This window comes from Zonotrichia leucophrys, chromosome 3, assembly GCF_028769735.1.
Source record: "Zonotrichia leucophrys gambelii isolate GWCS_2022_RI chromosome 3, RI_Zleu_2.0, whole genome shotgun sequence".
In the NCBI taxonomy this organism is placed as follows: domain Eukaryota; kingdom Metazoa; phylum Chordata; class Aves; order Passeriformes; family Passerellidae; genus Zonotrichia; species Zonotrichia leucophrys.
In genome coordinates this window covers 70,686,509-70,696,813 of record NC_088172.1, presented here as the reverse complement: position 1 = coordinate 70,696,813, position 10,305 = coordinate 70,686,509, and positions in this window count along the sequence as shown.

The window sequence follows — 10,305 nt, the reverse complement described above, 5'->3', positions numbered from 1 at the left end:
TGATCCACAGTTACAGACCTGATTTTGGATTTGAGAGATCAAATTAAATTTTTGACCAGGGCTGGGCTAATCTCAGGCTGGTGGTGGCCCCCACAAAGATTTACTCTGTGCTTATAGAACATGCAAGGCACAGGCGTGTCCACTCTTCAGCCTAGCTGATGGTTAGATGTCCCCAGATTTCAAGTCCCCTGCCCGTAGAGCTGGCAGATTCCCTTCTTGCTGACCTCCCAGGCTGTAACACAGAGCCCAGGAGCTCTGGGAGCCTCAACCCCCATGGGGTGTCACAACTCCCACTGGGTGTCACAAGACCTCCCCCCTCCTCAGCAGAGGACTGGGTGCTACACTGGACACTGGAGTTTTTTGGCTCCCAGAGCTGGGTCTGGGAGGTGGGAAGCCTGGATACAGGGGCGGCTCTTGAGTGTCCTGGGATCTCTGGCACACAGTAGAGAGCTGTGCCAGGCTGCAGGGCAACAGCAGCAAACCTGCTGGAGAGCTCCTAGGAGATAAGTCAGCTCTGTTGCTTTTTAAAAGCAAAAGACAAAAACAAAAGCAAAACAAGAAGACAGAAGAGATCTGGCGAGGGAGTGACAGTGCCTGTAGTTTCCATTCCAGATCTGAGGGGAAATAGTCCATGTTTAGGAGTATAAAAGACTAAGTTTTAGCCAATTCTAGCTGCAACCACAAGGCCCCAGTCCTTGCAACTGCTTAGGCATCAGCAGACTCACAGAGGCAGAGGTAACTACATAGCTGCTTCAGCTCCTCACCAGAGAATGTTTCAAATGCATGTTCAGAATTTAGAAGATAACACATGTATGACTTACTCTAAGTCAGAAATTCTCTCTCCTGTTTTCATCAGAACACTGACCTTTCTGCCTCTCTTGCTGAGACTGATCAATCAGAATAGTGTCATTGATACCTACAGCTGCCTGTCTATTGCATGAATACTTCAGATAGCTAAATATATATCACATGGATGCTTCTTATAGCTAAATATATACCACATTAATTTGACCCTAAAGAAAAAAAGAAAACATTTCACCAGCACTTTCTGCCCTTGCTCTGTGATAACCATAGCTGCAAGACCAAAGAAATGTTGAATCTTAGATGCATTTATCTGCCAGTCTCAATACTTTCTACTTACACTGGTGCTAAGTCCAGAGATGCCAAGAGAGTATCAGCTGTATTTCTTCTGAGCTTTGCATATGTGCCAGTCATGACAATTACTTGTGGCAGAATCTTATGGAAAAAGACTTTAAGAGGCCATTTATATGCCTGGACTTGAAAGTGAGGGCTCTAAAGTATCCTGACGAGTTGGATCCAGGTTCCTTCCTTTGACAGCAGCACCTCTTTGTGCCTCTGCTCTTCCCACTGGCAGTCCTGCAATGACCTGCCAGGCCTTGCTGGCAGGAGCTCAGCACAGCCCAGCTCCAGGCTGGGATGCTGCTGCTGGTGAGGTTCTCTTTGCTGTCCCTGTGGGCAGTGCATGGTAACCTTCACTGACAATGACACTCTGTCTGGGGAAACATAAATAGCTGGAGAAGCATTCAGGGGAGTAATGTGTACAATGAACTGTCCAAAGCCTGGAAGTCATCCTGGGCTTTGCTTTTTCTGTCAGACTGAAAGCTGAAAGCTCTGTGAAACAGAGGGCTGGAAAACCAGAGTTTTGAGCTGTTGTGTGCAATAATCAATCTTTTTTAGAAAAATATTCACTGAAGAAAGAACTTCCTTCTGGAGAAGAAATTGTTTACAGGATGAATTCCATGCTGAGGTTAATATTTATAGCCACTATGAATCTTTTAAAGGAGAACAGCTTCTAAATGCAGTAAGGTATGACTCTTTAATAACACAATAGCTGCAGAGCTTGGTCAAAAGATATGGTAGGCTTTTTTGTAACCAATATGTTGCAGAGAATGAAATATAAAATGAGCTCTGCCCATGCTGATGCCAGCAGTCACAGTTGCAGATTGTAAAAAGAGCAGAAAAAGCAGAAAAAGAGTATCTTTTTCCTACAGTAATCTCCTAGTTGATTTCTAGTTTTCTTATCATTACCTGTTCATTACTTTGGGGTAAAGAGTTTCATATATTCAGGAGAATAAGCAACTTGACATAAAAAGCCACAATAATGGTAGGCATTATATGCAACATTATATGCAAAGATTTATTTTCTTAATATAGTATCAAGCCCATTTTAGCTGTATTTGTAGAGACACAGTGACACCCAGTGGTTGCTAATAAATATAATGGACTGCTCTATATTTTATTTGGGGCACTGGATCTGATCATTATCTAAACTAGCTCAAATACATTCAGAAAAGTTCCAGTGTATGCTATTATTGAAAAAAAAAGTTGATTCAGTACCTGGTTTTGTTTTGTGTATTATATTGAATCTCCAAAAAGAAAACAAAAGAGAAATATACAAAGCTTATCATACAAGTAGTGTTTTCTGATAAAATATAATTGTGTTGGCTCAAGCACAGTTCAAAGAATTAGATATTTTCATTTGTCACAAAACTTTTGCTAATCAAGTCTGTAGAGGAAATATTCTGTGTTGTCTTTAAGGCAGGAGACAGGATGGTTTACATTCAATTTATCCTTCCATCTTTATTTTAGCATTTTGGGTAGCAAATGTGCTCTTACCGTGGACAATATGTGAAGACCACTTTATACTTTAAAGAAAAAAAATCTGGTTTTCCTCTGTGTCCAAAGTGCAGATTACAATTTTATTGTGATTTTCTTTTTTTTTTTTTTCAGGAGCCAAATGAGAATTAAAAATGGAAACAGTACAAGGTTTAATTAAAAAAACAAATTGCTCTTGCATTGACTTGACATAAATAAGAAGCTTCCTGCTTGAAATTAAGCTAATAGTGAGGAGTGATTGCTGATTTCTAATCTAGCAGCAATAGTCATTTATTTTTCACATTATGTAGAGCAGATGCTCAGTAATTCAATTCCCTTCACTTGAAACATTTATTGAATCTTTGCTGACGATTCACAGAGGTTATTCCGATGTTCTTGCGGTCAGCAGAAGGAGTTTAACAGTTTAAGGGTGGTTCTGTGCCAGGCACAGATGAGCATTAGCACACTGTGAAAGATGAGGATGTGCATGTTTGAGAGGCAGGGGAGGCAAAGGAGCAGCAAAGCCCAGGCTCCACAGAGGATCCCAGAGAAACTCCCACTGACATCAGAGGAGCAGAACTGGCCCTGAGTGCTGGCCCAGGGGATTCCTGCTGTTGACAATGTGCCTCAGGTCTGGTGCAGATGTCTACTCCTGAATTGGCTATTGCCACCCTGACTGTTGGGAGATATTGCTATACCCAGTCCTCTTCCAGGCTGTGGCTTTCATGAAATACTGGCTTTGTCCTACAGCCTGAGGAAGAAATCTCCTAGTCACTCTTACTTCTTTTCATGTTGTACTGGAAAAGTTTTGCTTCCACCAGGCACCTGATCTCACTTTCATCTTCTAATATATAATTCAGAATAGGAGCTGTTTAGGCCTTTTTTAGGATTAAGTGTGAGCTGACATTCCCTCTTACCTTCAGTGCATGAGCTTCTAGGATTTCCCAGTAAGGCACTATTGCTACTGGCTGCAGGGAGCCAGGTGTGCTCCCATTCCTACCTCCAAACTGTCAGCTGGGAGTGGTCTGGGGCAATTTTGAATAGAGAACCTAAGGGAATGTGAGTAAAGCTCTTGAGACCTCTGTGTGACAGGAGTAGCTATGTAGCTAAGTCTCTGTGTCTCCAGATCACTGCAATTTCTCTCTGGATATTGGGATATTCACAGGTTTGAAGAGGAGCAACACTTTGCTGTTTTTCCTATTATATTCTTATAATTTGGAGGAAAAAAAAAAGAGTTTTAATACTAACAAACCTATTACTGCTGTTATGTTTTTGCATTGTGGCAGGTGGTACCAGTTGACACAGATCTCAAGCTAATTTTTGAGGTCCCAGTCTTGAAAGAATTTGAGTGGTTGCAACTCCCACAAAAGTAATCTGGCCATTCCAATATCGCCCTTAAAATCTAGTTAAATACATTTTGTTAAAAATCTCTTTGTTTCAAAGAGAAGGATGTCAGGGAAGATTCACAGGAAAAAAAGGAGAGGGAGGAGAAAGGAGTAAAGTTAAAGAAGAAAAGGAAAACAAGTGCAGAGGAATAAATTTCAATGCCAGATGTGAAGGTTAGAAATAGTCCCCACCTTATTTCCTTCTTATTGAATCCCAACATGTTTTCACACAGGAGAACTAACACAGTAAGGATTCTAATACACTTCTTGCGTGCTAGCTGGTTATTAGAGCCTCACAACAAGGAAGGTGATCAGAGAATACTTGTCACATGCCCAAACTACCCTAATTCAAGGAACCTGCCACCTCAGTGCATCATATGAGGCAGGTCAAGCCTAGGGTGAAGCAAGCTTTCCGTGTAAGAATTTTAATTAGCAATGAGCACAATAAAATACATAAGCTGCTGAAAGTTAACAAGTGCTACTGTTTGAGATTTTTGTTCAAATCCATGCTGTGCACTTCCCTTTCCTCACTGCTAATGGATTAGCAGTATACTGGATAGTAATCAACAAATATTACAGTCATCCTTCTAATCTCATTAACAAACTTGTAAGAAGCATTAAGGACACATTTATACCACTTGTGGGAAACAGTCCAAATACAACGAACCAAAAGCTGCTTATCTACAAGCAAAACCAGCATTATATGACTGAAGGGGCCAAGTTAATCAGAGCTATCAAGAGGCTAATTGAGGTCCAGAGGGCTGAGAAGGCAAGTGAAATGCTCGTTCATAAATCATTGAAAGCACACTCTATTGTACCACACTATACTGCATTGTAGCAACAAACTACGCTCTTCTGTAGGGTGCAGTTTCCTGCTTTCTATATGTCTGTGTTTTGACATTTTAAGTATCTCATCAGCATCTTTTTATCTTTAAGTTGTGAATATGTTATAACTCAGCTTGTTAATCATCAGGTCTTTAGGAAGGAAGGGGATAGGCTGTAAAAACAAACCTAAAATTGTTCGTGTTTGCAGGGAGCATTACTCTGCCCACTACAAGCATATACAAAATAGAAAAGAATGTAGTTCCAAGATACTGTGGAAGAAAACTGGGGAAAGCAACTGAGAAAATCTGAAAAAGCAGCTGTATATGTTCCCAGCTCCTATGCTTTATAGGATGGAGAAGAGGACACTGATGGTTAATTTTTCACTTCAAAATACTTTAGAGAAGTATTGAAATGTGCTGGTTTATACAATATAAGCTTATTCACTGATTCCACCAGGGAAAAACTGGGATCTGGTCTTATTATGCCTTTCCTCTGATGGGATTGAGACTATCCACAGGCTACCATTCACTACCCTTTAGAACTGTATTCCAAAGGCTCACTTACCAATTTTTGAAAATGTTTAAAACACTGTTCCTCAGCTTGCATTCCCCCCCCCCCACCCCCCAGCAGTCCTAAGGAAGACTTTTCCACTACTTACTGTAAGTAAAGGATTCCCTCCAAAGACTAGAGTTAATGGCACTCACTTCTGATCTCACAAGACATGGAACATACTCCAGTTCTCCATACAGCACAATATTCCACATTTCCAGTGCCTGATATTCTACTGCTATGCACTATAGTATTTGTGTGCATCAGCACAAAGCGAGGGCAAAAGGCTCCACTGCAATGTGTTCCCTCTGGAAAAATGACACTCTGGGATAAAAGACAACAAAACATGTCAGGAAGAAGAGAATAGTCCTTTAATTACAATCATTAAGTCATGTGTGGTTTTGTCAATTTTTCCATAGAACACAGAAGGTCTTCAGACTGGGACAATATGGCTGAATAGCACAAGAAGCTAAAAGCAAGTGAAGCCAACAGTTCTATTTGATAACACTGCCAAATCAAAATTGTATAAATTTGTCTTCAGCTATCTGAACAGCATCATTTGCTCAGTTTTGCAACCTCATGGGCATGTTTTTCAGTTCTCTTCTTTCCTTTTCTCTACCAAAAACTTTACATACCCAATTTAGCTCTAGAAAGGAGATTGCCTCAGGGCTTGCACAGGCCTTTCACTTTCGGCATAGCATGAGACATAAGCCCTCATCTGGCTCTTATTTTCTTTCTCAGCCTCACCAAAATTTGACTGCTCCATAGCTCACATTTCCAGCTTGGTCCTATTATCTCTGAAATGCCAACTGGCAACAAAACTGCACAGGCACCTGGAGAAAAAGTAAATATTTCTTGCTCATTCTAATTTCTCCTCATCATGTCAGAGCTCCTGGTTTGCTCCCTAAGATTCTCCCTAGGGTCTCAAAAAAAAAAAAAAAGGGGAAAGGATCATCCATTTCCCTTCAAGCTCCAGGACTGAATTTTTACCATCTGTTCAGGATTTTGCTCTTACAAGGCTCCTGGCCTGGATTGCACACTTTCTTCTTCTGGTTCACCAACAGGCATTAACACTATTCTGTCAGAAGCTTTCTAGAGATGCGTTTTTGCAACTGCCTTTAAGTGGAAAATGAAGCCCTCTCATTTGATTGATTCAAACATCTGTCCACCTCCTTGTACATTAATTATGAGACCTAATAGAGCTTTTTGGGTTTGCATCGCTTGTCTTAGGTGTGATACATCTCAAGACAAAAACCCTCAGTATGCTGCAACTCAATATCCACCAGAAAATAGAGTGTGGGCTTTTCTACTTGTATTTTCTTACAGAATAAAGCTGTGGAGCACAAGGGATTTGACTCAATCTGCAGGATCAGGTGGCAGTCATAAAGAGTAAACAAAAGAAGACACATAATAAAAGTAATCTTTCTAACTTTTAGTTGTTTCTGCTGTAAACCACATTAACTGCAGTCTTTGGTGAGAAGTACTCTTCATATTTTGACCAATCTGAAAGAGAGCTTTGAAGCACAAAGTTGCTGTGCTAAGCAACTAAGAAATTGAAAAGATTGGAATTCTTAAATGTTGATGAGAATATCCTCTTTATCATATTATGCTGAGATCTCTGTTCTATGTCAAAATTAAAAATAAGTATTTACTACAAAAATCCATGTCTGTTTTCACAGATGCACCCTAGCAATTTTAAATCAATTTTTCTATTTTATTCAGCTTTATTCCATTTTTGGTCATGTATCTGATACAGGATTTTTCTGCTTGGGGAAAAAAAATATACTATGTCAGATTTTCTCAATACAGATAACTTACACATTCTTACTGAATTCAGCTCTTTGCTGAATTGGAATTATGCCTTTGAAGGAACTGAACTACAGGAAAATATCTCCATTTCTTTTCATTGGCAGGGCAAAAGTAGCTGAATGAAACAGCTCTGAAGCACTGCCCAGCACAAAACAGAGCCCACAGGCACAAGTGCACATAAAGAGATAACAGAGAGTTAATGGGTTCATGCTGTAGCAGCGCCCATGGTTCAACAGCGCCTGGGGAAGTGAAACAGCCGCTCTCACAGGGGCTCCTGCCCCTTCATTCCTGGCACACTGGAAGCAAAGACCGCTGGCCTTGGTTGGCCACCACTTTTTACAGATGTGCCCAGTGATTCATCTGTTTTCTTCCTCTGTGTTTGGGGCTGCCTTGTGTGCATGGTGCTCTCCTGGGATATTTGTGGGCTCTGGGGGCCTGGAGACTTCATTCTGACTTGTCTACACCAGGACCTAAAATGGTTTCAGTCTTCCTGTAAAGTGAAAGTACAACATGAACTTGAGAGCAGACCTGCAACTTTGTAATTATATCCAGATGTCAACCCTTATCACGTGTTAAATGTGATATGGCTTACTGTGAAAGAAAGCAATACATGGTGACTTCTTTCTGCAAACCCAAATGGTGGTATATTAAAGATGGTAAAGTCACTTAAAATCAGCTATCTGCTGTTTTGCTGTAGAGTAGGAATTCATCTGTGGCAAAAAAATAACAGAATAGCTTCCGTTTACGTCTACTCTACTACTTCTTTTGTAGAACTAATATCCTCTAATCACTCTGTTGTTATTTTAGAGGTCTAAGTTTTAATTGGCATATTCTGTCTTTGCAATGCATTTTCACGTAATGAATTACAGAGATGTAACTATACTAGAATTGTCCTGCTGGTAGGAAAAATTTCCTTTTTCTAGGTCAGACAACTATACTATCTCACTGGAAAAAACCCACTGGTAAAACACCTACCTATTATCCATTAGGTTGCAGACTTTATTACCTTTTTCTTAAGAGCTTTCCCTAATCTAGATAGTTAATGTCAGAGCTAACAAAAGTGAGCTCATATAAAAACCACACAGATAAAGTGAACACTCTTTGAAATCAATTAAAGACTGTGGGGTGTTACAGATTGCTGGATCTGAGGGTAATGCAATGTCAGCTCTCCCTTAATTTCTTTTGACTTGTTTCTTCCAGAAGAGGATATGATGCTATTCTCACTCCAGTCTCACTTGCCAACAAGGAGATCCAGATAATCCTCAAGCTGCTGAGTCAATATGTGGTTACAGAGAAAAATATTTCTCAAATATGAGAGATTGTATGTCCACTGGGAAAGATCCTTTTCGGGCTTCTCTCTCAAGCAAAACAAAACTAAACTATTTCTCATAAGTCACATTTTATTAACCTCTAGCTGTTCTTGGTGCTCTCTCTCAACTTCTCTGTACCTTTCTTAATAATCCTACTGAGGCTGAACACAGACTTGTTTTTCAGCACATTTTCTGCAATAGCACAGTTTTTCTAGTGTTTCACAGAATAGCCTCAATTTTTATCTGTTACACAGATAAACCTCCATTTATATTAATGAAAATGATGACTCATTCCCAGCTACAGCTTTTTATATCTGTCTGTAATGAATTCCCTATTGCTGTTTTTGAATCACTTCTTAAGTACATCCAATTTAATTCGTGGTTTTGTATTCTAACAGCGTTTGTAAGCCTTTGAAACTCAGTATCATCAGAAATTTTGTAAGTGTATCCTCCATTCTGTTGTTTAAGCCATCTGTTAACATATTGGTTAGAACAACAAAGGATTAGAACCACAGAATTATGTTTTTTCCTTCTGTTACAGAATTATGTATTGATTGTCAAAACACACATATTCCATTTGTAAACCTACTATTATTATTTTTACCTAGAATTTCCACAGCATCTCTGGAGGTACAGCAGTTGCCTAGTGGGATTTCTTCAAGGTTGCTTAGTTCATCAGGGATTTATCTCACAATGTAGGTTATGGTACCTTCAGTAGCTACAATAAGCACAGCCTTCTCATATTTCTGATACCTTCAACCATTAAGGGGATGGGGAAAAAAGAACAGGTCATGTTCTTAGCTGAAGTGTTTTTTATGTTTGTAATGCCTTGGTCACAGCAAACTGCTAGACAGAATTAGATGTTTACTCTCTTAGACACTACAGCTGTCTGTATTTTGATGCCATCAATTGTATGGCAAGTTTTGTTTGCATAAAAAGAAAAACACAGCCTACTGATCAGGTACTTTATCATGTAATCAATATGAAAGTAACTCATTGAAGATCAAATGGGATCTTCCTGTGGAACAAATCCAGGAGAAGCATTTTTTACCAAGTCATCAAAGGCAGACGTATGAATTACCATATCCATTTCAGTTACTAGATTGTGTGGCCCCAGCAAACACTCAAACTTTTCAACCTTGGTATCCAGTGACTGACCTCCCAGAGAGGCAGCAGGAGGTCAGAGAGGAGAACTGTGTCACATTTACAACCTGAATGCACTTCATGCAGATTAGGCAGGTCTGGGGTCAGTCTGTCAGATCAGCTTGACTGGGGTATGCATCGCTAACTTGAAAGGAGCTCTCTGATACTTTGTGGCATTTAGGATACAGAACACATCACAACTTCAGTGCAAATGTAAAAGAAATCACTCTTCCAAATAAGTTGTAGGATTTTCAAGTTTTATTAGCACACAAACTTCAGAGGTTATTAAAACATTCACATTCGCAATACTTTATTGTGGTGTAAAATAACAGTAAGCAGCAAAGTGTTGTAGTGCTTGTCAAAAACTGTCTCCACATTACCTGAGTGCACTTTCTTTGCAAATTTCCTCCTTGTACAATTACTTTATATCTTGTTTGCTTACAGAGTAAGTTGTGCAATGCCATTCTGCTGTCAGAAAAACTAGAGAATGGTTTCTTGATGTAAAGCAAGCTTCAGTTCATAAGTACTTGAAATTTTATGATGCAGCTATCAAAAACTTGTTTTTCTGTCCAGAATTAATGGTCCAGTTAACAAATATTACTGCTACCAGCAGAAATTAGTATTTATGATGCATTTAATTCATTCATTTTTTAATGGTTTCATTAAAA